Here is a 24,686-nt window from a genome sequence, read left to right as displayed (position 1 = left end):
TGCAGTCCATTATTGGGCATCTTAACTTTGCATGCCAAATGGTGGCATTGGGGCAGACACTTTGCACCTCACTGTCAGCTGCCACCATGGGAATAGCAAAGCCCAAATATTTTATAAGAGTTAATGAAGCGAGGAAGGTGGATTTGGGGGCAGGCCCACCGACAACAATTCTGGGCTCCAAGGCAGAACAGTCCATGGGCCCCCTAGAAAAAGATGGCTGAGGTTTACGACACTACTTTTTATTCTATTGATAACACATTAGAACCCACTAAATGTAAATTGTGATGTTGCTTGATGTAGTTAACTTTTTTCCCCCAGTTACAGAACCAGTATTAACAAATTGTGAGTCTAAATGTAAGATGTAGAATTTGTTATTTTGAATTATATATTTAAATGAAATAAATACATAATGGAATGAAAATTGGAAAGAGTCCAACGGAGGGCAACGAAAATGATTAGGTGGCTGGGGAACATGACTGATGAGGAGAAGCTGAGGAAACTGGGCTTATTTAGTCCGCAGAAGAGAAGAATGAGGGGGGGGATTTGATAGCAGCCTTTAACAACCTGGTATGAAATTAATTCTTTATAGGATATGAAGGATCACATACAGTACATATGCTATGGAAGGGGAAGTTGAAATAAAACATACAACACAAATTTTCATTGCTAGGAAAAATACAGGACTTTATCTGATCTTGAGAGGAAAAGTTATTTGTATGCATGTGCTGTATGCGGGGCTTTGTATCTTTGGACAGAGACCAATCTTATTGATAGTGATATACTGAACTGCCTGAAAACATCATAGCCAAAGACGCCTTTCTGAATATTGCTAGATATTTTTTTAAGATACAAATATGTGACGTGGCAATAGCATTCACTGAAGTGTGTGTGTTTGTGCATACGCGCAGCGCTGCAGCTGCGCTGGCTGGTGCCCAGTGAGCTGCTGAGCGCAATCTTCTGGCACGGCCAGGACTTCCACATGCCCGCCCAGTGGCTTTTGCCACCGGTGGTACTGGGTCTCCCCCAGAGGCGCGGGTGGGGGGATGGGGCAGGCCCAGGAGCACTGGATCTCCCCCAGGGACACGAGTGGGGGGATGGGGCAAAGGGACTGCAGTTGCTCCATTGGGCCCGTGCCGAGGGGGCTTACTTGGAGCAAGGAGCACCCACTAGTCGGGGTGTCTATCCACTGGGTGCTGGTGCCGCCTCCTGCCCAGCATGGCCCGGGACCCCCACACTCCCCGGGGTCCTCATTCGAATAATGGGGGGGTGAGGCAGGCGCACGGGGTGGGGTGGAGGAACTGCATGTGCAGCACTCTCCCACCAGCGGGCCTGTTTGGGGGTGTGGGAACAGTTTCTGAATCATTTTAATGGTGTGTCTTTCTGGAGGGAGGAATGGATGATAGAGGCAGATTTAAAGGTTCATTCCACTGCATCAGCAGCAGTGGGTTTTGGGATGGCCCTCATATTTGATACAAAGAAGTAAAGCTTATTGCATGCTTTGAATTCTTCCCCATTTTGGTAGCAATAACTCCCATCACTTTAGATGCTAAGGGAAATAAGGCAGGATCTCAACCAGATATGCAGAAGTGGACAGGAGGCAGCCCTGTTAAAGACTGTGTTCCTGGTAGTGGTTTTTGGAGCTTTTAGAGTCAGCGAACTAGTGGGTCAGCTAGGTGTACTTCAGAAAGGGCTTTGCAGTGGAGCAATTGACTGTGGGAGAAACAATCAGACATCTTGACCCACAGGATCTCAGAAACCTATCGGCGGGGGAATGGGAGTTGAGATGAATCCATGCTGCAGGAAGGTGGTGAGGCAGGTATTTGCCCAGAAGGGGCATTGAGGATTTATATAGTGATGAGACCACTAGGGGAGGGGGCTCTCTTTATTCATGGTGATGGAAGGCCCCGCACAACATACCAGTTTGTTACAGTTCTAAGAAAGGGGCTGACAAACTGGCGGCTACCAGCACATGAATTTGGTTCCCACTCATTCCGGATCGGGGCTGAGCCAAGGAGGACTCAGAGCTAGGGCAATTCAGGCAATTGGGCGATGGCATTCAAATGCATACAGGACGTATGTATGTGAGACTTTGGGTAGCGAATCAGAGCTAATTTTCCTGTGTTTCCAATTTCAGAACCGGGCAAATGGGCCGAGCGAGCAGGGGTGTGAATCTGGAGCTTCACAGTTGATCCTATGTGGTGAGGCCATCATGAACTGCCATGGATGGAGAGGCATGCTCTGGGACCAGCTGATGCTTGTAGCAAGGTGCTGGTGCAAAAGCACCTAATTAGCCCCTATTCAGTCAGCTTCAATCAAGGGAATTTAGATTGGGGCTGATGGAAAAGGCCTGATTCCAGCCTGAAGATTGGCAACAGCTGTTGACCTGACAAGCCAAGGGCTATAAAGGCTGGGAGGGAGCCAGAAGGCAGGGAGGCAGTAAGGGAGAAGTCAGCCAAGACAGGAGCTGGAGGCCTCCTAGCTGAAGGCTGACTGCCTGTAAAGCTTGTATGTAGATGGACACTGGTGGTGAGACAACCTTAAGTAAATAAAGACATGGGTGTTGCACAACCCTGAAGTCTCTCTGAGCCTTATTGGGGCAAGAAAGCAGGCTCCAGGAAGAGGGGCGGGCCGTGAACCCTGTTACAATGCTCTTTCAAAACCTGGGAGCAGGCATCAGCTTCAATTATTGTTCACTTTGGCGAAAACGGTGTGAGAGCGCATAATGGGTTGAACTTATTATCAGAGTTAGGAGGGACTTGGGGTAGATCCAAGAATTTTTCCCTGGCGTGACAATTATTTGGTCTCATGTTGCAGCCGGGGGTGTGACATGGGACTGGGAAGCCTCCATGGGTCAATATGAGCAGAAGGGATGAATAGAAAAATAGCTAAATTAATATTGTGATGTGGGGCCAGAAAGGATTAAGCTACCAGCAGGGACCCAAATTCAACCTTTAGCAACATGTTAGAAAAGTATGTAAATGGTAATTAGGGCTATTCCTAAGAAATAGTTAACATAGCTATGTTAAATGGACTAGAGCTTTGAAATGCAAATGTGTATTGTTAGAGAATTAGAGGTAAACTAAGTGTATGTGTTTACTTATATCTTGTTAGATGTTAGCCATGTAAACAGACAGTTCCTGTCTATTATATAGCAATTGATTCAGAGATCAAAAGGAAATATTAACATTTAGATTAAATGTTCATGTGATAATGTCATTGTCTATATTTCACTTGGAAGTTGGTGGTAAATAGTCTATAAACTGCTTAATGGATAATTACCTGATGTTGATAAACCCGGATAATGATGAAGTTACTTGGGTATGCATACACAATAAGTAGTTCTACTTAAAAGCTGCTATTCTGTGCCCAAGGAACCCTTGCTGTAAAGATGCTATCATAGCCTACCAGAAAACTGTATAAAAACTCTTTGGACCTGATCCTTTCATCTTCAGATCTGCTTGCGGTTTATTCAGGGGAAGCTTGAGTCGTAAGATTGAGATTTCCAGTCCCATCTGGATCACCCTGGATATGAACATTGGACTATAACCTACAGACTAATTCTGAAAGAATTCTTTGCAACACCAAAGCTCCCCATCTCTACTATAAAACTGGTCTCAAACTGCACTCATGTCTGTATGTATAATAATCTTCTAACCAATACTCTTTTCTTTTTTTAATAAATGTTAGTTTAGTTAATAATTGGCTGTAAGCGTGTATTTGGGTAAGTGGGTAATGAAATATTCATTAACCTGGGAGGTAATGTGTCCGATCCTTTGGGATTGGTGGAACTTTCATATTTGATTTGGCCATCTGGGAGGGAGCCCAAAGGCTGAGTTGCTTTCAAGGAAGCTGGGTTTTGGCTTCTGTGTAGCCAGTAAGCGATTATAGAAGCTGTTTTGTGGCTCGCTTGATGGATCTAAGTATTGGAATAACCACCAGCTTTGGGGATTGTCTGCCCCATTCTTTGCAGTTTGTCTTGATTTAAGCAATCTGTGTGCCATCCTCGGGATCCTGGTCACAAATATATAATCTAGAGGATTTGGTAAATTCCTCTTCTGCACATATCTTTCTGGGCACCTGAGTTACTCAGGGAGGATGAGGTACACCTATCTGACAGGGAAGTGGATATATTTTTGGCTGAAGGAATCGGTAAATATCTAGGAACCCAGGAGAGGGGAAGTGGGAGGCAGCCAAGCTAAAATGCTTGTGCCACCTTGTGGCAGATGCCTAGTGCAGGTACTAGCTATGGCAAGAACACGGTTACTGGATAAAAGGGATTGAAGAAGGATTTTAAGGACGGCATCCCTTAAGTGAGCAGGGGGAGGAGGGTCTAGTACAGTGGGGAGGTGACCTCCCCCCCTCCTTTTTCTAGACCCTTCTATGGAAGTGGAGGAAATGGGATTCAAGACTCCTATGTCTGTTACAGCAGAGAGCTGATTCTCCTCTTTCCCCCCCACCCCCCCAGTTTATAGCCCCTTTTAAGCTCAGAGGAGGGAAGGACAGAGGGGTCCCAGGAAACTGTGTGGCTGGGACCTAGTTTGAAATTATGTGGAAATGATTAAGGAAATCATGATGACCTGCACTGTACAATGTATTGCTGGGGCGTGACTCCGGATATTTTAAGTGAATAAAGTTGCTGCTTATTGAAACCATGTCCATTGCCTCCTGCTTTCTTCCGGTGCAGCCAGACAATGTGCTCACCCCAGCTCAAGATGTTGTGTCCTTGCTCTGCTGGCTGGAGGAAAAGGGGTTCCTGCCCTTATAGAGCTCTCCTTTACAATAGGTGATGAAAGGGGGACGTTTATAGGGATGTGCTGGGAAGAGCAGGAAGCAGTTGGACTAAGGTGTTCTGGAGAAGCCCTTTTTTATCAGTATTGGGCTGGATTTTCTCATGACCTGCTGTGGGGATTATGCTAGTCACCCTTTTCTCCTTGGGGGCTGGGAAGGAATTTTTCCCCTCATTGCTGGATTAGCTGAGGTGAGGGTGGATGTTTTTCACCTTCTACACACCTGGGCTGGGACCTGATGGGCTAGGGTAGGGGGTTAAATTATAATATAGCAATTCTGTATGTGAAACTTGTGGCAGATGTCCAGTGCAGGTACATGGCATGGAAGGGGTATGGTTATTGGATAAAAGAATGGAAACTGATTTCAAGGATGGCACCCCTTAAGAGAGCTGAGGAAGGGAGGTTTGGGGCATCTATGTTTGGCACAGCAGGGAGCCATGCCCTCTTTCTTCTAGCTTCTCTTTAAGGGAGAAGGGGAAGTAAGGTTTGGGTCTCCTATACCTGGTACCACTCTTATAGCCCCTTTTAACCTCATACAAGAGGAGAACAGTGGGGTCCCAACAATGAGATGTCTTAGACCAGAGATGGAAGTATGTGGAAATAATTAATAATTATGATGATATGCACTGTACAATTTATTGCTGGGTAGTCCCAGATATTTTAAGTGAATAAAATTGCAGCCTAGTTACACCACATCCATTGCCTGCTGTCTTTCTTCCAGTGTTGCCAGACAACTGCGTTGCTTGTTCCTTTTAGGTGGCTACACAGAGGATCATGCTGCTGGGTTACAAGTCTCTCACCTTTCACCAGCACTAAACTCTCTAAAAAGAATATAAAGAAACTTGCTATAAGGTGGCTCATTTTCTGGGGTGCTGAGAACTCCCACTGATGTTAATAGGTGCTGGAGGTAATTAGCACCACTGAAAATTGGGCCAATCCTGTTAGATACACAGGGCTTGTGCTGCAGTTTACTAATTCTAAGTGTTATGCTCTGAGGGGTTTGAATTAAACTAGTCAGATGCAGCTGTAGTATCAATGTTAGCCCATAAGTGTTTTTGAGCCTTGACCTGGATGACCTTTACAAATATTTGTACTTTTACAAATAGTACAGTGCCAGTGGTCCCAGGCTGAAGGAGAGTTCCAACTTGTGCATTGAAGATCTGTAACCTGCTTGTACTATTAAGGTGAGACACTGCTTCATTCAAAGCCTGTTTAGTTTATAGCACTTAAGACTGCAAATTTATTGTATTTCTTAGGTAACCAACTTTGATCTGTTTACTATCTATAATCACTTAAAATCTATCTTTCTGTAGTTAATGCATCTGTTTTATATTTTACCTAAAACAGTGTGTTTTGGTTGAAATGCTTGGGAAATCTGCTCAGGTTACAAAGGCTGGTGCATGTCCACTTTCTTTTGTAGAAGTGGAAAACTTAATGAACTTACACTACCCAGGCTTCTGATTAGTGCCAGACGGTACAGTTCTGGGGTACAAGGCTGGGGAGCTGTGGCGATTGGCAGGAGCCTTTTTATTGTTGGTTCATGAGTGGTTAGGAGAAGCATTCATGTAACTCAGCTGGGTGTGTCCCTTCCTGTGGATGTCTGTGGAAGTTCAGTACCTGGCAGAGGTTTGTGGCTTAGCAACAGCATCACAGTGTGAGAGGGAGCCCAGGTTGGTAGGACAGAGGGCTCAGTGGTCCCATAGTTCAGGTTACACCCTGGGAAAATCCATCTCTGTGTTCTTAAATGATCATTCACATTTTTCTTCCTCCAAGCTGATTTGGCTCATAATTATTTTCAGCTTTGTGAAACTGGCCCTATTAAAGCACCAAGTGTGTGTGTGTGTGTGTGTATAAAAACATAAACTGGTCTGGATTTTATTCTGCTTGCACATTATAAATGTGATCTACTCATGATCACTTGTACCTAAGCTACCATTACATTTTAGGTCTGTGTTCAGGTCTTCTTTATCTGAAAGACAAGATCTAATAAAGAATTCCTCCACATTAGCTGCAACACTTTTTGAGTTAGGAAATTGTCATCTGTGTTTAGAAATTCCAAGCACGTTTTAGTACTGGCAGAATGAGATCGCCAGCATATGTCACTCAAACTGAAGTCCCCTATGATAAGGCTTTTTCTCCCCTAAACATTATAGATCGGTGTGTAAGGAGCCCATCATCCTGTTCCCTAGTGTGACTTGGTGAATCCAGTGTATTATTCATTTCTGCTAGTGTTCAGGAAGCAGTAAGAAGAAAATTCCTACTCTTACATGAAAGTGAATGCCCACAGCTGAGCTGAACACCACCTTGTTCCATGATTTGTTAGCTCTCTAGAGACAATAAGGAAGATTGGCTAGAAGGTAAAAGTAGCTCTTCCCATGGTGGAAGGAAGCTTTTGGGGAGAAAATATACTTGCCGTGGCTTGGAAAATCATTCCTAATGACAGCACAGTGAGAGAGTCAAAAAGGGCATGAACCATGCTACAAGAGGAAGTGATCAGTGTTAGAAAAAGGAAAAAGGGAGATTCTGTCTCAAATCATTTATGCAACATATATTAGCTTCTAGAATTGAACATTGAACTAAACAGCTTAGTAAGACTTTCAGAGAGCTAAACATCCCTGCCTCATTGCAGACAACATATTCATGCAATGTTAAGGTTGAAGTTTTAAGTTGTACTAAAGTCAAGAAATTCAGTATTAGGGTTTTCACCAGACAAGTGAGTCAACCCTATTTACCAACACAGAGATGGGTCAAAGCCTCTGAGAACCAGAGAAATCTATGGTAAGCCCTCCTATCCTACTTGTTTCTCATAGCTACAAGGAGGCTTGTTCCTACACGGGTCTCACCATATAGAAGACTGTAAACTACTCAGAGCAGGCAATATCCTGTTAACTCATGTGTATTCGGCCTAACACAATAGGATCCTTATATATATAATATATATATCACTTTCATTTATAGGTGTTAGAATTTGTGTCAAAGTAGAAAGAGTCCTAAAATCAAACTCCTCAAATTCTGGGAAGCCTTAACCTGGACATTTTAACAGCCCAAACCCAACTTTAATTGCAGGGCAGTCACTGACTGGACACTCAAATATTCTGTGCCTATCACAATAACTCTCATCTGGGAAGAGTCCAGAAGACAATGAGACTGAGGTTTAGTGACCTCCTGAGAAAATGTCTCTCTCTAACATGTTTTCTGTCTTTAAAACAAACTGTACATGAGAGAGGCTGTCAGTTCATCAGGCTATCACTGGTACGACATTATTACAGGGTGGTCCCCGACTTCTAAGGGCATATTGTGCATTATGTTTCACCCATTACTAGGAGTGTTAATATTGTCCTGTGTTTGCTTTCTAGGAATGTGTCAGCAGATTAAACTACCCCCAACTAGCAGCGGTACCTATGTTGATGAGAGAGCCTCTCCTGCCAACATAGCGCTGTCCACACCGGCGCTTCTGTCAGTGTAACTTATGTCAGTCCGGGGGGTGTTTTTTCACACCCCTGAGTGACATAAGGTTTACCGACAAAAGTGCTAGTGTAGATATAACCTTAATTGCATAGTGTAAACAAGGCCTATGTCACACAGGCTGCACAATTTTTCCACAGCCCGGAGCAAGATAACTAGGTTGATCTAATTACAAAGTCTAAAATGGGCCTTACTGGCAAAGGGTGGATGAAGCTCACACTGGTAGCTGAGGAACAGCCATAACAGCCTATTCCTCCTATCAGCTGAATTACTCCTTTAGCTCATGTGATTGAGACCTGTGCTGGGGACCTGTCAGGCCCTGGTTCAGATTCTTGCAGAGAATCATCACATTTGCACAGGGTGGAATTTCTTTCTTTTTCCATTTAAAAGAAACCCAACTAATTCTATAGAAAACCTTAATTAAAAAGTTAAAGCCGCAAAGCAAGGCACTCAATCTTAGGAAATACTGGAAATAAGGCTGCCTGGGCAACCATATTACCTTTACCTTGTGTCTATCTATTATGATATGGTCTTCAGTTACACGATCACATACCATTTCTCACTCCCACCTCCCATGCACACAGGTATTCAAGCAGCTAGCCAACCCTTACAATGGAAATTTGATGTGTGAATCAAAGTCGAATGTGGCTTCTTCAGAAATGTTCAGTTCTTTGCTCTGGTGTTTTGAGGGGAGCAGTGAAAGATCTTAGGGGAAATATTAATGAAGCAAAACTGCAAAAGGAGTATTAAATCTTTGGCCTGGTTTTTAATAAAACTCTGCTTTGTGAACACTGGAAGAGTGAATTAACGGGAAAAATGTGATGAAATCTATCAATATAAGAACCTTAGAAAGCTTTAGCTAACCAGCTCTAAATTGTTTAAATCCATATGATACCAAATATTTCCCATCATAGAGCATAAAATAACCAGGGAAGGAGTATCTCCAGAGAGAACTCTGGCTTTCTGAAGTTCAAATGTTACTGCTACTTGCCTAGCTTATGCTGCGTTGTTCAGAAGCAATCTACTATGCAGTCAGGGTATCTCTCGGCTGTAAAGGGAAACTTACCAGACAGACTATTTCATTATAAAATGTGTCAGTACCTGTTTCCCCAACCCTCTGCTTTCCTCAAATTTTCCCAGTAAGAGAGAGGGTTAGAAGCTGCCTCTGTTTAGCATGTTTCTTTATTTCAAACACAAACTCCGAGGACATTGTAATAGCAGAGTAAGATCACAGGGTTTGAGGTCATTAGGACTCTGGGATGCATGTTATGGCAGTGGTCATCAGATGACGCTCTTAGCCGTTTCCCATAATCTTTCAAGTTCTGTCTCAAAACATGTGAGAAGTGGACAGTCTTTCTCAGAAATGCTGTAGTGCTGGGGGAGGAAGGATGTTTACGATACAGTTTTCTTGTGGGGAGCTGTTCCAAACAGCACAAGTTTCCTCTCTGCCTTAATCACTCTGAGTCAAAGCATAAGGTGCAGACTGGCTTCCTTGGAAGCAGACATTGGTCTTTGGGCTGAGATGTCTAAGTGCTTGTGTAGTTTTTGTGGCAACCTCTGTTCAAGGACCATGTGAATCAATAGTCTATGCTAGACAATACCCGAAAGTCAGAACTTTGAACTGTACTGCTCCACCCCACATCTCTTCCTCTGGGCACCGTTCCAGACATGGAGGTCAGTGCTGGAGTTCACCTACTCCTTGGCCCCCGGAAGTTGCTAGAACTCCCTTCAGTGGTTCATCTGTTCCCCATTGTCAGTGACTGGCCAAGCTACACATCTGCCCCACCCCTTGTTCTCACTGAGTGCACTCCCCTCTATGACTCTGGCTGTCACTTGTCTTGCAGGATGTAATCAGGACAGTCTCCCATTCTCAGACTGGGTACTGGGTAGCAGTCCTCTACTGCTCAGCCATGATCACCTTGACAGGTCTTTCTTACACTCCCATCCTGCAGTTCTGTTCCCTTTGGGGCTAGGCCAGAGATATGAGTAACCAAACAGCTTCCTTAAAGCAAAATATTATTTATTTAGAGCAAAAGCATTGCAGAGAAAACATCCAAAGCACTAAACTAGCCTAAATGCAATGCCTTCCTTTCCCTAACTCTTACCACACCCTGGCTCTGGGAAGGCCCCTTTCCTAAATGGTTTTATCTTGGAAGCCACTGTGTTCCTTCCCTGTTTGTTCTTCCCCCAGTCCCCATTAATTTACTGACATAGGAGATACAGCATAACTTTGCCACACTGACCTGGTCTAGGGTTACCATATTCAAACATTTAAAAAAGAGGACACTCCACAGGGCCCTGGCCCCGCCCCAACTCTGCCCCTTCTCCACCACCGGCCCCGCCCCAACCCCACCCCTTCTCCGCCCCCATTCCAACCCCTTCCCCAAAGTCCCTGCCCCAACTCTGCTCCCTCCTCTGAGCACCCCGCATTCCCCCTCCTCCCTCCCACTCTGATCTTGGTTGGGGGTTGCTAAGTGCTTCCCTGCTCCCCACTCGCCCCGCAGCCCCTATGCCCTTGCCTGCCCTGCTCCTCCTCACCCTGCAGCCTCTGCACCCCACCGCCCCTGCAGCCTCTGTGCCCCCTGCTCCCCACTTGCCCTGCAGCCTCTGTGCCTCCTGCTCCCGACTCGCCCTGCAGCCTCTGCACCCCTCCCGCCCCTGCAGCCTCTGTGCCCCCTGCTCCCCATTCGCTCTGCAGTCTCTGCACCCCCCCACCCCTGCAGCCTCTGTGCCCCCTGCCCCTGCAGCCTCTACACACACACACACCCCGCCGCCTGCCCTGCTCCCCCCGCTCACCCGGCAGAGGGAGAAATGCAGGCTCCACGTGGAATCAAACACTGCCACGCTGCTCTGTGGGGGAGGAGGGAGCAGGGGAGGGACTCTGGCTGCTAGAGGCCCTAGTGGCTGCGAGCGGCTTTCAATCAGGCCAGACATCCAATCAGCCGCGCCGCACTCCACATGAGGGGAAGGGGGAAATCCCGGACATTTCTACTTGATTAGAAATCCCCCCCGGACGGCCATTTAACACTGAAAAAGCCGGACATGTCCGGGGAAACCCGGACGGATGGTAACCCTAACCTGGTCACAGTGCTAATAAAGTTGTTGCAATTGCACTTCTGTTCACATACCCACAGCCCACCCTCCACCCCAGACAATTTCCCCTCCTGCTTGGGCTTGGGTGCCTCTCAATGGTTTGTAAGCATCCCCCTTGTGTGGCAGTGGCTGTTTTTACTGGAGATCAGCTTAGTGCTTCACCAGCTCTCCTGTAATGGAATATTAAGCCGTATGATATTGTTCAGGCACTAGGTGGTGCTGTGCATAACATACAGGTCTGTCGCATCTTACACGCATTTAACATGCGCGATTTCAGCTTTACTCCGTTGGCAAAAAAAAAAAGAGAGAAAAAATAACAATTTTAATACTGTACCTGTAGTGCGGGTGATTCCGCCTACCATTACACTCAATGTAATTTTGACTATACGCGACTTTCGCTTTATACGCTGACTGCGGAACGTAACCCCAGCATAAGATGCGACAGACCTGTATTTAAGGATCTCACAACAGCCGTTCCTGGTAGTACATCATAGATAGGGCCTTACCAAATTCACGGTCATGAAAAATGCTTCACAAACCATGAAATCTGGCTATTTTGGAGGGGATTTGCGGTATTGCTACCCTGACTTCTGCACTGCCTTCAGAGCCAGCGGCCAGAGAGCGGTGGCTGCTGGACAGGTGCCCAGCTCTGAAGGCAGCATCACTGCCAGCAGCAGTGCAGAAGTGATGGTGGCATCATATGGGGGCAGTTGTCACTTTTTTGGGGGCAAGCTGGGATGGTCTTATAAGTGGGTGACTTGGGTGGCTGCCCAGGGTGCCATGGTCAGGGGGCACTGTTGTCATCTCCCCCGCACACACACACACTCAGGCAGCCCAAGGCCCCTTTAACACACAAGCTCTGGGAAGGGGCGGGGTTGGGGTGGCACCCCAGCTGGGGGTTCCTACCATGAACCAGGTTCCAGCTGCTAGTCCCGGCCAGGCTGAGGAGGGTCGGGACTTCCTCTTCTGCTGCACAGGCCACTCCCAGGGCCAGGTCAGACACATCTCCACCAACAGCACAGCAGTAATGGCAGCAATACCATACCATACCACCCTCACTTCTGTGCTGCTGCTAGTGGCGGCTCTGCCTTCAGAGCTGGGCTGCCAGCCAGCAGCCGCTGCTCTCCAGCCGCCCAGCTCTGAAGGCTGCGCTGCCACCAGCAGCGGTGGCAATATTACAACCCCCTCTCCCACGACTCCCTTTTGAGTCGAGACCTCCACAGTTACAACATCATGAAATTTCAGATTTAAATATCTGAAGCCATGAAATTTAAGATTTTTAAAATCCTATGACCATGAAATTTACCAAAATGGACCATGAATTTGGTAGGATCCTAATCCTAGGATTTTACGGAAGACACATCTCTGGTGTATCTCTGCGAGAATGGAGCTGTGTAGCTAGTCCATACCTGCTACAGGAGCGTGACCTGCTAGTAGCAGCCCTGCAACCTACTGTGTACAAGGTGTACACAACACCTTCCAGCACACCTGACCAGGAAGCCAATTGAAGGGGGCTGTTGGCCCTTACTGAAACTGAGGCTATGTCTACACTAGAGAGTTTACAGCAGTACAGCTGTACTGATGCAGCTGCATCACTGTAAGATCATGTAGCCACTCTATGCCAATGAGAGAGAGCTCTCCCATCGACATAATTAATCCACCCCCAACATGTGGCAGTAGGTATGCTGGCGGGAGAAGCTCTCCTGTCGGCATTTTGCTGTCCACATTGGCACTTAGGTCAGTGTAACCTACGTTGCTTAGGGGCTCGGCTTATTCACACCCCTGCACGACATAAGTTATACCAACATAAGTGGTAGTGTAGACCTAGCCCTAGTGGTTTTTTGGTTGTTCTTCTCCCAGTACGAGGAGAAAGGGGAAGGGCCAAAGAGGAGTCCGGATGCTGGGAGCGATAGGTCTAGAGGGCCAATTGGGATAGGCCAGCACGCTAAGTCAGCCGGGTTGATAGGGTGGGCAGGCCAATGAGGGAGTTGAGAGACTAGGGCCTGTCCTCTATGTGAGCTGGGCTGCCAGGGCAGAGTAAGGTAGAGCCAGGGAGAGCGCCACAGCTCAGAGCTGGGGGAGCCAGAGCAGGAGCCCAGAGCTGGAGCAGCAGAGACCAGCCATGTGGGTTGGATCAATCACCCATTGTTTTTTACATTGGTTTGAACCACATATGCTCCAATCAAATTACAGGTGGTTCCAACATTCACACTTCTATTCCTTTGACTCTACCGGGTCCCCGAAGGGGCCCTTTTCTTGTCATAATGAGCTGCATATTAATAACCATTTTACCAAGGTACCATTTAACCACCCTTTTATTAAAACATCCTTTATCCCTCTTGTAAATTTCCTGAGAGCCCCGGGGCCTCCCAAGTGAATTTCCCATTGCCCTCCTGGTGTCACTAACTGTAGTTTTGCCTCCCCCAAATCTTCTTGTCCAGCATATTGGAACAAAAGGGAGTGTTTCAGCCTAAAATGAATTGTCTTTTCCCCTGGAGCTATCCGCTTAGGCATGTCATTCCACAAGTGAACGCACTTGGGCTTACTACAATTAAATAGCAGGCTGTCCGTTGCCACCCAGCAACAACCGCATTCACCTGGGTAGACTTTTATTCCTCCCACTAATAAGTTCACTCTCCCATCTCCTCCGTGTATACATTAGGATGGTGATGTTGCCACTGCAGCGATATAGATTCTGTAGTCACCATTTTACTTCCTTTGCAATCCAAACCGTGATATATTGCCAGTTCTTGCTCATTTCCACACTACTATTTACTTTGTCCAAGTCCATGCCTTTCAGTTTCAGTTTTACTAAAGTGGGATCATATCCATCCAAGGGGCCTAAAAGAGTGATTAGTTCTCCTGGGATGTTGGGATCAGTAGTAATGTTGAGGGTATTGTTCATTTTACATTACACTGTCATCCACGGGGAGTCTCCCCACGCCTCGAACACAACAGGTTCTGGATTCACACCACCAAAGAAGGAAGTCTGCAATCCAAACGCCAGCAAAAACAGCACATGGGAGTGCATCATCTCCAAAATCTTCCAGCATCCACGCAATTAGTAATCTGAAATGCAAAGCAAAGCAAAGCTTTTGCCCTCCCTATATACTGGGGGTTATACATTAACATTTAAACTAAACTTATTAACTTGTCCTCAGATCCAGCTGGACTTGAGTTTCACCCCCTTCTTGGGAATGGGCCCTTGAACGTCTCACTGGCTCCGAGCACTCTCTTGGGCTTCAGCATGTGCAATGATCTTAATTTGTTTGGAGTTGTTCAGGGCTATCCCCTGTCCAACATTTCAGCTGTGTGGAGTGAAACCATTTCAGTCTGGCATGGCTGATACAACACTATTTGAAAGGCAGGTGAGCTTTGTCAGAAGCAGAGAAATTCTTGTAACCCCCTTTTCAATTTAGTGGTGGAATTTTAATACTGAGTTCCTGGAAACCCTCCCAGGGGGGATGGTAAATTGATAAATTAAACAGTAATAAGTCACCAGGACCAGATGGTATTCACCCAAGGAATGCAGGAACTCAAACGTGAAATTGCTGAACTAATAACTGTGGTATGTAACCTATCATTTAAATCAGCTTCTGTGCCAGATGACTGGAGGTAAGCTAATGTAACACCATTCTATGAAAAAAAAAAAAAAAAATTAAAAAAGTCTCCAGCGGCGATCCTGGCAATTACAGGCCAGTGAGCCTAACTTCAATATCAGGCAAATTGGCTGAAACAAGAAGAGCCAACATGTTTTTTGTAAAGGGAAATTGTGTCTCACTAGAATTCTTTGAAGGGGTCAGCAAGCATGTGAACAAGGGGGATCCAGTGGATATAGTGTACCTAGATTTTCAGAAAGCCTTTGACAAGGTCCCTCACCGAAAGCTTTTAAGCAAAGTAAGCAGTCATGGGATAAGAGGGACAGGGCCGGCCTTAGCAAGAGCAGGGCCCGAGCCGGGGCCGGGGGTGCTCGGCCGGGGCCGGAGCCATGGGGCCGTGCTGGGGCCGAGGTGCTCGGCCGGAACTGGGGCCGCTGTCCCGGGGCCCGTGCTGGGCTGGAGCCAGAGCCGCTGGGGCCGCTCGTCCAGGGCCGGACTGGGCCGCGCCTCCCAGGAGCCCTCCTCGCACCCCCCCCCTTACCTGTTGCTGCCGCCGGCTGCCCCTTTTCAGACTTCCCACGAACATCTGATTCGCAGGAAGCAGGGGAGGGGGAGGAACAGGGGGCGGAGCATTCAAGGGAGGGGAGGAGGGGGAAGTGAGCTGGGGGCGGAGTGGACAGCTGCGGGGCCCTCTTTAGGGTGACCAGACAGCAAATGGGAAAAATTGGGACAGGGGATGGGGGGTAATAGGAGCTTATATAAGAAAAAGACCCCAAAATCGGGACTGTCCCTATAAAATCGGGACATCTGGTCACCCTAGCCCTCTTAGGCGCGGGGCCCAATTCAGCCGAATCGGCTGAATCGGCTTAAAGCCGGCCCTGAAGAGGGAAGGTCCTCGCATGGAGCTGTAAGAGATTAAAAGATAGAAAATAAGGGTACGAATAAATGTTCAGTTTTCAGAACGGAGAGAGGTAAATAGTGGTGTCCCACAGGGATGTGTACTAAAACCAGTCTTATTCAACATATTCACAAATAATCTGGAAAAAGGGGTAAACAGTGAAGTGTAAAATTTGCAGATGATACAAAACTACTCAAAATAATTAAGTCCAAAGGAGACTGTGAAGAGTTACAAAGGGATGTCATAAAACTGGGTGACTGGGTAACAAAATGGCAAATGAAATTCAATAATGATAAATGCAAAGTAATGCACATTGGAAAACATAATCCCAACTATACATATAAAATGATGGTGTCTAAATTAGCTGTTAGTGCTGAAAAAAAAGTATCATTTTGGTCATTGTAGATAGTTCTCTCCTTAAAAACCTCCACTCAACGTGCAGCAGCAGTCAAAAAAGCTAACAATGTTGGGAATTCTTAGAAAATGGACAGATAATAAAACAGAAAATAACATATTGCCTCTCTGTAAATCCATGGTACGCTCACATCTTGAATACTGTGTGCAGATCTGATCGCCCTATCTCAAAAAAGATGCATTGGAATTGGAAAAGGTACAGAAAAGGGCAAAAGAAAAAAATTAGGTGTATGGAACAGCTTCCATATGAAGAGAGATTGATAAGACTGAGACTTTTCAGCTTAGAAAAGAGACAACTGCGGGGGAGGGGGAGAAGAGAGATATGATAGAGGTCTATAAAAGCATGTCTGATGTAGAGAAAGTGAATAAGGAAGTGCATTTTACTCCTTCTCATAACACAAAAACTAGGGGTCACCAAATGAAATTAATAGACATCAGGTTTAAGACAAACAAAAGGAAGTATTTCTTCACACAACACACAGTCAACTGTGGAACTCTTTGCCAGAAGCTATTGTGAAGGACAAGACTATATCCGGGTTCAAGAAAGAACTAGATAAGTGCATGGAGGATAGGTCCATCAACAGTTATTAACCAGGATGAGCAGGGATGGTGTCCCTAGCCTCTGTTTGCCAAAAGCTGGGAATGGATCACTTGATGATTACCTGTTCTGTTCATTCCCTCTGGGGCACCTGGCACTGGCCACTGTCTGAAGACAGGATACTGGGCTAGATGGACCGTTGGTCTGACCCAGTATGACCATTCCTATATAGGAGCCTCCTCCAGTACTTTACTGGAAGAAAGTCAATTCACATTAGGACTGAGAGATTCTGCTTCAAACCCAATTCTTAAGTCATTGTAATTTGTACATTTTGCCAGAAGGTGGCACAACATACCTAGTAGTTTACTGTAAAATTGAGATGAACTCTTTCAACAGAAATGTCTAAAATAAAATGTTTTTTATTGAACACCTGGCATGTAAGACAAGGTTGACCTAGTTTTTGTTTTAATTTACATTCCAAATATCTGTGGCATGTATGTACTCCGTAACACAACTGTATTTGAGCTTTATAATTTGTGTCACATTCCTTTACATAGAAAACTTATTAAATATGAACCAGATGGGTTTCCTGGGTAATAGAAGGAGCAAAAAAAGTGAAGCGGGTGCTGAACATTTTGGGAATAGAGGGGAGACAGATCAGGGAGCTCTTACCTGGGCAATGTATTTGGACGATGATGATCACCAATATTAGTTACGTCACGCCTACAAAAGCAACACACATCAGGCAAGTTAAATACCAAGAATCGTTAGTTACACACCAGTTTTCTAGTTTTCCTAAATACATAAATATGCAATAATGGAGCAGCGCATACAACATAGCAGGCTACAGACCCACATTGCTGTGCACAGTTAGCCTTATCTCTCTCTGTTCCCCCACAGTCAGTATTCTGGCCAAACAGATCAATTATATTGAAATACCTTTTCTTTTTCTGGGTGGCTTTTCATATTCCAATTCCCCTGTCACTTACTAAAGCGTAGACTATAATTTTAAGAGCACAGGCCTAGGGACTGGCTGACCTGGTTCTACTCCTAACATACTCATTAGACAACTGAAAGCAAGTTTCTTAGCTCTTTCACACCTCAGTTTTCCTCTCTGAACCTTTATAAAGCACTTGGAGATCATTGGAGGAAAAGCAAATTGTGATTCTTAGCACTGGAGTGAAGGAAAACCATCCCTAAATTGTAGAAAATAGGTCAGTTGGCAGCCAGCTTAAATTTTTACAATGGATGTTTAGCCTGGGCAGTATGCAGGTCCCAGTAGATAATGATTCATCTTCATCAGGACAACCTGGCTGAAATATTCGCTGGGAACTATAGGTTTTATGGGCTGCACTTCTGCACTAAAGATGTGGCAACTCCAGGCCACCTGGCAGTCCTAAATTCCACCCAGGCCAGTAAGGTGTTCAGTCAATATCTGCCTTGTAACTCTGGGTGTCTTGTGACTGTGCAACTTTGGTTCAGGACTCTGAACCCATAGCTTACCAGCACTCACAACCCTCACCCTGGCTTTGCCCAACTTGGATACTCCTTGCAGGCTGACTGTAGAACACTTCCAGCCCGGAATTTGCCCCCAAATCCTCATCCTGAAGGTTCCAGTCACTCTCACAAAACAGAATATGACACAGGTGTAATGATGCTGGTTCTGGCGGGAACCAACTGAGAATGCCAATTTGTTGTCCTACAAACTTATAGAGAGTAGTTTTAGGGGTCAAGACAAAGATGCCACATTTATTATTAATCTGTAACTATTAGCAAATACCTCAATGCTTATACACATACACTCACACACCAAAATGTTCTGCAGCTGCTGGATAGTTACCAGTCCTGATTGTAGTTTGAGTTCGTAGCTTGGGATCGTAGCTCGTTGCAGCTAACTGGCCAGGAAAGCTGAGCACGAGGAGGAGCTGGGTCTCTGTCGGGCGCGCACCGATGCTCCTTGATGTTGATAGCAGAACGTTACCCAAAATCTCTCATCTCACCCTTCCTTTTTTATAGGCTTTTAGTTTGGATTCAAAGTCTTTAGGTCTCGCTGTGTCACGCCGCCTCTGGGTTTGGTGCTTGATCACCTGTCAATTGCAGGCATGACTGTCAGCCTGGGACCTGGCTTTGATCTTCCTTCTGTTGTTTTTTTCTTTTTAGGGTGGATGCTTCTTGCTTGAGTTAGGGCTGTTGTCTAGTTCTTCAGCCATTGGTATTTGAACTTTATCTCATCAGGACGGGCTGGTGCTGGAGGTTGATTCTATCACCCATACATACCTCATTCACACATCTCAACTAGATTAATAAAATTGCAATATGGCTTGCAAAAATGGAGGCTGCAGCACAAGCCTTCTACAAAATGGAGTCAGCATTTTAAAATGGGTTTTGAATTACAATATTGCACAGAAGTTACAATGTAGGCAAAATGGCAAGTGTAATGAAATGGTGAACAGAAGTTACAATGGTACAGTGAATAACTAAAAACAATTTCATTCACATTGGTTTTACAAATTCAGGACAGATCACTTAAAACAGGGCAGTTAGAGCCAGAGGCTGTGGTTTTTCCACCTCTAAGGCAAACCAAACCAGCCAGCCAAAGAGGACTTTGGTCTCACCCCACTGGCTAACCACAAGTTATACAAGCAATTCCCTTAGATACTCCAGTTTCCCAGTATCACCACCAGTGTCACTCGTTATGGGGACAAATGGTTATGAAAACCAGTCTCTCAGTAAAAGAAAAAAGGTTCTCCCAATCCCAAAAGACCAAGCCCCAGACCCAGGTCAATATAGAAATCAGATCTTACCCACAAATCTAAAATGCAAAGGTTTATTCATAAAAGGAAAAAGATATAGATGAGAGCTAGAATTGGTTAAATGGAATCAATTACATGCAGTAATGGCAAAGTTCTTGGTCCAGGCTTGCAGGAGTGATAGAATAAACTGCAGGTTCAAATCAAGTCTCTGGAGTACATCTACAGCTGGGATAGGTCATTCAGTCCTTTGTGTAGAGCTTCTGTTTGTAGCAAAGTCCCTGCAGAGGCAAGAAGCGGGATTGAAGACAAGATGGTGATGAGGCATCGGCCTTATATAGTCTTTTCCAGGTGTAAGAACACCTCTTTGTTCTTACTGTGGAAAATTACAGCAAAATGGAGTCTGGAGTTACATGAGCAAGTTTCTGCATACTTCGCTAGTTACAAGGGTAACTCTCTCAATGGGTCAGTTGTATAGCTGATGGTCCTTAATGGGCCAACAAGCAGGCTAGGCAAAGCTAACACTAACTTGTCTGGGATGTTCCCCAGAAACATAGCAGAATTTTGAAATACAGATAGTATAGAGCCAATATTCATAACTTCAACTACCACATTGATACACACATATGGACAGCATGATTATAACAAGACAACTGTAGCTATGTCTTAGACACCTCATTTGACCCCCTACATACAAGATTTGGTGCCAGTACAGGACTTTGGTTGCAACCATGTTCTATATGGTCCCAGATTATGTCAATAACATCACACCCATTCCTGAGTGCACTCCTGTCCCCTCTCTGACTTTTGTATCGGGGACTGTATACGCCTACTGCTTCCAGTCTTCTCCTAGGGAACAGGCCCTCCATTCTCTCAATATTATAGGGGGTACTTGGGGCACCTGTTCTGGTTTACCTATGTACACTCCCTCCCCCAGGAACTCCCTCTGAAACTCCCCTGTTTGCCACTCCTGTTCGCCAGCTCAGGACTTCGCCAGCCACATGGGTCTATATACCACACAGCACAGATGAGCCCAACCCCACACATGTGACATACATGGAAAACATTCACAAATTTCACACTCCAGCGAACAGCAGGCCAAACATTCGCATGAACAACGGACACCTGAAAACAAAGATGGGCTACTGCCTTCTACACTCTATAAAATTCCATCACATTACATAACAACAAAAAAGAAAAAGATAAAACTTCTTTGCATGCTGGCCTGCACCCCGTCGAAACCAGAGAGGGACTCTGGTGGGTGGCGTGCACCTGCCGCCGCCGCAAGGGGCGGGTAAGACAGCGCCGGCAGCAAGCTGCCCCTGCCCGTCAGGATGGCCGAGTGGTCCAAGGCGCTGCGTTAAGGTCGCAGTCTCCCCCGGAGGCGTGGGTTCGAATCCCACCCCTGACAAGCCCTCTTTTTCCACCCTCTCGGGCCTGTGGCGGTGCTGCTCTGCGGTGCTTTTTCTTTGACTCCCACCTAAAGGAACCCCTCACAACTTGGTCAGGGTGGCCGAGTGGTCCAAGGCGCTGCGTTTCGACCGCAATCTCCTCCGGAGGCGTGGGTTCAAATCCCACTCCTGACAGCCGCTTGCCAGCCTTTTGTTTCGTTGGGGCTGCCTTCGGTCCTTTTGGGGCGGGCGGTTGCTGTGGATCTCGTCAGAGGCGGACTTCCCACTTCCTCCCCTGGGCTCTCGGGGAAAAGGCGTCACCACGCTGGCCTGCGCCCCGTCGAAGCCAGAGATGGACTCTGGTGGGTGGCGTGCACCTGCCGCCGCCGCAAGGGGCGGGTAAGAGAGTGCCGGCAGCAAGCTGCCCCTGCCCGTCAGGGTGGCCGAGCGGGCCAAGGTGCTGCGTTAAGGTCGCAGTCTTCCCCGGAGGCGTGGGTTCAAATCCCACCCCTGACAGGCTCTTCTCTGCCTCCCACGCCGGTAGGCGTTCCCCACCTGTCTCTTGGTGGCTGGGAGCCACGGGCCCTTTTCTTGGCGCTAGGTAAGGGGCCACCGGAGCGGGCCTCCACTTCCGGTGCGCCTGGCCTCCCGGCCGACAGCTAGCAGCGGGACCTCCCGCAGTCCGTCAGGGTGGCCGAGCGGTCTAAGGCGCTGCGTTCAGGTCGCAGTCTCCTCCGGAGGCGTGGGTTCAAATCCCACCCCTGACAAGCCCTCTTTTTCCACCCTCTCGGGCCTGTGGCGGTGCTGCTCTGCGGTGCTTTTTCTTTGACTCCCACCTAAAGGAGCTCTTCCCAGCTTGGTCAGGGTGGCCGAGGGGTCCAAGGCGCTGCGTTTAGGCCGCAGTCTCCTCCAGAGGCGTGGGTTCAAATCCCACTCCTGACAGCCGCTTGCCAGCCTTTTGTTTCGTTGGGGCTGCCTTCGGTCCTTTTGGGGCGGGCGGTTGCTCTGGATCTTGTCAGAGGCGGACTTCCCACTTCCTCCCCTGGGCTCTCGGGGAAAAGGCGTCACCACGCTGGCCTGCGCCCCGTCGAAGCCAGAGAGGGACTCTGGTGGGTGGCGTGCACCTGCCGCCGCCGCAAGGGGCGGGTTAGAGAGCGCCAGAAGCAAGCTGCCCCTGCCCGTCACGGTGGCCGAGTGCTCCAAGGCGCTGCGTTAAGGTAGCAGTCTCCCCCGGAGACGTGGGTTCAAATCCCACCCCTGACAGGCTCTTCTCTGCCTCCCATGCCAGTAGGCGTTCCCCACCTGTCTCTTGGTGGCTGGGAGCCACGGGCCCTTTTCTTGGCGCTAGGTAAGGGGCCGCCGGAGCGGGCCTCCACTTCCGGTGCGCCTGAGCGTTGGCCTCCCGGCCGACAGCTAGCGGCGGGACCTCCCGCAGGCCGTCAGGGTGGCCGAGCGGTCTAAGGCGCTGCGTTCAGGTCGCAGTCTTCCCCGGAGACGTGGGTTCAAATCCCACCCCTGACAGGCTCTTCTCTGCCTCCCATGCCAGTAGGCGTTCCTCACCTGTCTCTTGGTGGCTGGGAGCCACGGGCCCTTTTCTTGGCGCTAGGTAAGGGGCCGCCGGAGCGGGCCTCCACTTCCGGTGCGCCTGAGCGTTGGCCTCCCGGCCGACAGCTAGCAGCGGGACCTGCCGCAGGCTGTCAGGGTGGCCGAGCGGTCTAAGGCGCTGCGTTAAGGTCGCAGTCTTCCCCGGAGACGTGGGTTCAAATCCCACCCCTGACAGGCTCTTCTCTGCCTCCCATGCCAGTAGGCGTTCCCCACCTGTCTCTTGGTGGCTGGGAGCCACGGGCCCTTTTCTTGGCGCTAGGTAAGGGGCCGCCGGAGCGGGCCTCCACTTCCGGTGCGCCTGAGCGTTGGCCTCCCGGCCGACAGCTAGCGGCGGGACCTCCCGCAGGCCGTCAGGGTGGCCGAGCGGTCTAAGGCGCTGCGTTCAGGTCGCAGTTTCCTCCGGAGGCGTGGGTTCAAATCCCACCCCTGACAGGCTCTTCTCTGCCTCCCACGCCGGTAGGCGTTCCCCACCTGTCTCTTGGTGGCTGGGAGCCACGGGCCCTTTTCTTGGCGCTAGGTAAGGGGCCACCGGAGCGGGCCTCCACTTCCGGTGCGCCTGGCCTCCCGGCCGACAGCTAGCAGCGGGACCTCCCGCAGTCCGTCAGGGTGGCCGAGCGGTCTAAGGCGCTGCGTTCAGGTCGCAGTCTCCTCTGGAGGCGTGGGTTCAAATCCCACCCCTGACATGCCCTCTTTTTCCACCCTCTCGGGCCTGTGGCGGTGCTGCTCTGCGGTGCTTTTTCTTTGACTCCCACCTAAAGGAGCCCCTCACATCTTGGTCAGGGTGGCCGAGTGGTCCAAGGCGCTGCGTTTCGACCGCAGTCTCCTCCGGAGGCGTGGGTTCAAATCCCACTCCTGACAGCCGCTTGCAAGCCTATTGTTTCGTTGGGGCTGCCTTCCGTCCTTTTGGGGCGGGCGGTTGCTGTGGATCTCGTCAGAGGCGGACTTCCCACTTCCTCCCCTGGGCTCTCGGGGAAAAGGCGTCACCACGCTGGCCTGCGCCCCGTCGAAGCCAGAGAGGGACTCTGGTGGGGGGCGTGCACCTGCCACCGCCGCAAGGGGCGGGTAAGAGAGTGCCGGCAGCAAGCTGCCTCTGCCCGTCAGGGTGGCCGAGCGGGCCAAGGCGCTGCGTTAAGGTCGCAGTCTTCCCCGGAGACGTGGGTTCAAATCCCACCCCTGACAGGCTCTTCTCTGCCTCCCACGCCAGTAGGCGTTCCCCACCTGTCTCTTGGTGGCTCGGAGCCACAGGCCCTTTTCTTGGCGCTAGGTAAGGGGCCGCCGGAGTGGGCCTCCACTTCCGGTGCGCCTGAGCGTTGGCCTCCCGGCCGACAGCTAGCAGCGGGACCTGCCGCAGGCTGTCAGGGTGGCCGAGCGGTCTAAGGCGCTGCGTTCAGGTCGCAGTTTCCTCCGGAGACGTGGGTTCAAATCCCACCCCTGACAGGCTCTTCTCTGCCTCCCACGCCGGTAGGCGTTCCCCACCTGTCTCTTGGTGGCTGGGAGCCACGGGCCCTTTTCTTGGCGCTAGGTAAGGGGCCGCCAGAGCGGGCCTCCACTTCCGGTGCGCCTGGCCTCCCGGCCGACAGCTAGCAGCGGGACCTCCCGCAGTCCGTCAGGGTGGCCGAGCGGCCTAAGGCGCTGCGTTCAGGTCGCAGTCTCCTCCGGAGGCGTGGGTTCAAATCCCACCCCTGACAGGCTCTTCTCTGCCTCCCACACCGGTAGGCGTTCCCCACCTGTCTCTTGGTGGCTGGGAGCCACGGGCCCTTTTCTTGGCACTAGGTAAGGGGCCACCGGAGCGGGCCTCCACTTCCGGTGCGCCTGGCCTCCCGGCCGACAGCTAGCAGCGGGACCTCCCGCAGTCCGTCAGGGTGGCCGAGCGGTCTAAGGCGCTGCGTTCAGGTCGCAGTCTCCTCCGGAGGCGTGGGTTCAAATCCCCCCCCTGACAAGCCCTCTTTTTCCACCCTCTCGGGCCTGTGGCGGTGCTGCTCTGCGGTGCTTTTTCTTTGACTCCCACCTAAAGGAGCTCCTCCCAGCTTGGTCAGGGTGGCCGAGGGGTCCAAGGCGCTGCGTTTAGGCCGCAGTCTCCTCCGGAGGCGTGGGTTCAAATCCCACCCCTGACAGGCTCTTCTCTGCCTCCCACGCCAGTAGGCGT

At 48.9% G+C, this 24,686-nt stretch overlaps 15 non-coding genes across 15 annotated transcripts; all 15 read left to right on the top strand.

The window, feature by feature from the left end:
- The first annotated feature begins 20,872 nt into the window (after window positions 1–20,872).
- On the top strand, window positions 20,873–20,955 carry TRNAL-AAG (transfer RNA leucine (anticodon AAG)). Its single transcript has one exon. It is a non-coding gene; the product is annotated as a tRNA-Leu (tRNA).
- Window positions 20,956–21,047: 92 nt separating this feature from the next.
- Window positions 21,048–21,130, top strand: TRNAR-UCG (transfer RNA arginine (anticodon UCG)). The gene has a single exon. It is a non-coding gene; the product is annotated as a tRNA-Arg (tRNA).
- Window positions 21,131–21,368: 238 nt separating this feature from the next.
- Window positions 21,369–21,451, top strand: TRNAL-AAG (transfer RNA leucine (anticodon AAG)). Its single transcript has one exon. It is a non-coding gene; the product is annotated as a tRNA-Leu (tRNA).
- Window positions 21,452–21,619: 168 nt separating this feature from the next.
- On the top strand, window positions 21,620–21,702 carry TRNAL-CAG (transfer RNA leucine (anticodon CAG)). The gene has a single exon. It is a non-coding gene; the product is annotated as a tRNA-Leu (tRNA).
- Window positions 21,703–21,794: 92 nt separating this feature from the next.
- TRNAL-UAG (transfer RNA leucine (anticodon UAG)) lies at window positions 21,795–21,877 on the top strand. Its single transcript has one exon. It is a non-coding gene; the product is annotated as a tRNA-Leu (tRNA).
- A 496-nt stretch (window positions 21,878–22,373) lies between these two features.
- TRNAL-CAG (transfer RNA leucine (anticodon CAG)) lies at window positions 22,374–22,456 on the top strand. The gene has a single exon. It is a non-coding gene; the product is annotated as a tRNA-Leu (tRNA).
- Window positions 22,457–22,631: 175 nt separating this feature from the next.
- TRNAL-AAG (transfer RNA leucine (anticodon AAG)) lies at window positions 22,632–22,714 on the top strand. The gene has a single exon. It is a non-coding gene; the product is annotated as a tRNA-Leu (tRNA).
- A 175-nt stretch (window positions 22,715–22,889) lies between these two features.
- TRNAL-CAG (transfer RNA leucine (anticodon CAG)) lies at window positions 22,890–22,972 on the top strand. Its single transcript has one exon. It is a non-coding gene; the product is annotated as a tRNA-Leu (tRNA).
- Window positions 22,973–23,140: 168 nt separating this feature from the next.
- Window positions 23,141–23,223, top strand: TRNAL-CAG (transfer RNA leucine (anticodon CAG)). Its single transcript has one exon. It is a non-coding gene; the product is annotated as a tRNA-Leu (tRNA).
- A 92-nt stretch (window positions 23,224–23,315) lies between these two features.
- On the top strand, window positions 23,316–23,398 carry TRNAR-UCG (transfer RNA arginine (anticodon UCG)). Its single transcript has one exon. It is a non-coding gene; the product is annotated as a tRNA-Arg (tRNA).
- A 238-nt stretch (window positions 23,399–23,636) lies between these two features.
- On the top strand, window positions 23,637–23,719 carry TRNAL-AAG (transfer RNA leucine (anticodon AAG)). Its single transcript has one exon. It is a non-coding gene; the product is annotated as a tRNA-Leu (tRNA).
- A 175-nt stretch (window positions 23,720–23,894) lies between these two features.
- Window positions 23,895–23,977, top strand: TRNAL-CAG (transfer RNA leucine (anticodon CAG)). Its single transcript has one exon. It is a non-coding gene; the product is annotated as a tRNA-Leu (tRNA).
- Window positions 23,978–24,145: 168 nt separating this feature from the next.
- TRNAL-CAG (transfer RNA leucine (anticodon CAG)) lies at window positions 24,146–24,228 on the top strand. The gene has a single exon. It is a non-coding gene; the product is annotated as a tRNA-Leu (tRNA).
- Window positions 24,229–24,396: 168 nt separating this feature from the next.
- Window positions 24,397–24,479, top strand: TRNAL-CAG (transfer RNA leucine (anticodon CAG)). Its single transcript has one exon. It is a non-coding gene; the product is annotated as a tRNA-Leu (tRNA).
- Window positions 24,480–24,571: 92 nt separating this feature from the next.
- TRNAL-UAG (transfer RNA leucine (anticodon UAG)) lies at window positions 24,572–24,654 on the top strand. Its single transcript has one exon. It is a non-coding gene; the product is annotated as a tRNA-Leu (tRNA).
- The last annotated feature ends 32 nt before the right edge of the window (window positions 24,655–24,686 follow it).

Source organism: Malaclemys terrapin, chromosome 3 (genome assembly GCF_027887155.1).
Source record: "Malaclemys terrapin pileata isolate rMalTer1 chromosome 3, rMalTer1.hap1, whole genome shotgun sequence".
NCBI lineage: Eukaryota > Metazoa > Chordata > Testudines > Emydidae > Malaclemys > Malaclemys terrapin.
Note: the sequence above shows the minus strand (reverse complement) of the source record. Positions and strands in the feature narration are given on the sequence as shown.